We start from the raw sequence: 1,300 nt of genomic DNA on the forward strand, positions 1-1,300 counted from the left end.
GCCACGACTCCCGTGTTGCCCGCTGGATCTTTCGACAGGCCAAACACAAAGTCCAAACTCATGAACTGCCAGCACCCAATGGGTACCAGTAAGCTGGTGCAGCCGCATTTGGAGCGGATTTCACCCGTTGACAAGTCTCACACGTACGCACAGAGGCGCTCGTCCATTTGTACAACTCGCGCCACCAAAAGTGGTGACTCACAGAGTTGTACTTTTTCTCACGACCGAGATGACCACTGAGTGGCGTGTCGTGAGCCTCATAGAGGATGCAATATTTCAGATCCTCATCATGAGTAACCATAATTCGTGGTGTATCCATTGAATCGTTGCTATAATATAACAAGCCATTAATCAACGAATATCGGTGCAATCGTGCACGCAGTCTTAGTGATAATTTCTTGTCCGAGTCTCCAAACCCCTTACTCCCGAGAGCCCGTAGCAGCGCTACACACATCTGTTGCCAAGCGGGGCCTAGCGTATACGCTAAACCTTCCCAAACGGATGTGCACCCACCCGATGTTTTACGTTGGTTTGCTCAAGCCGTATCGGGATCCGGCGCATGTGATCGCGGAAGCGTTGGCGCCAGAGCGAATCCCACGGGTCCTCGGTCACGCAGAAACTGAACCAGCAACTGGTTCTGAGCACGGAGTGCAACAACCTCCATTTCCAATGGCGCCAAGCACTCCACCGTCGCCTGCAGCGATACATTTGCATGTTCCAGGCCTAGGAGTCGCTCCGACAGAGTGCGGTAGCCCTCAATGTGAGGCAGCCGACGCACGACTTGCTTTAAACCCTCAAGAGCTTCCGCACAGCGATATGCTACTTCAGCAGACGCTCAGCGGAGCTCCGATCACGAAGGATCTCATACTCAAGGGCTCGAAGAATAACACGAGTCACCGGATGGCGGTCAACCCGGTCGTCACCGCCCTCCACCGACCCATCTCGATGAGAACGGTGACGTCCACTATCACGTGGAACGTCTAGTGGGACGATGTCGTCACCAGGGTCAGACCCAATATCTGGTGAAGTGTCGAGGATATCCCGACTCCGAAAACTCGTGGGAGGTTGAGACGCCGCTACGGCAAGATTGCCCAGACGCCGTGGACGCTTTTGACCAGAAAGATCAGGACGCCCCGCGCTTTCTGGCAATAGCTAGGAAAGCAGAAGGGTCATGAGCTGAGCTCAAGTGGTCACAGACACAGAGCTCGCGGGGGCGTTAGGGGTTGATCCATACGCCGCATTGCGACAATCTGAAGGGAGTCGACGGCGTGCTTTGAGTTTGGCAAACTCAATTCGGAGG

Source organism: Plasmopara halstedii, assembly GCF_900000015.1.
Source record: "Plasmopara halstedii genome assembly, contig: Scaffold_3060, whole genome shotgun sequence".
Lineage (NCBI taxonomy): Eukaryota > Oomycota > Peronosporomycetes > Peronosporales > Peronosporaceae > Plasmopara > Plasmopara halstedii.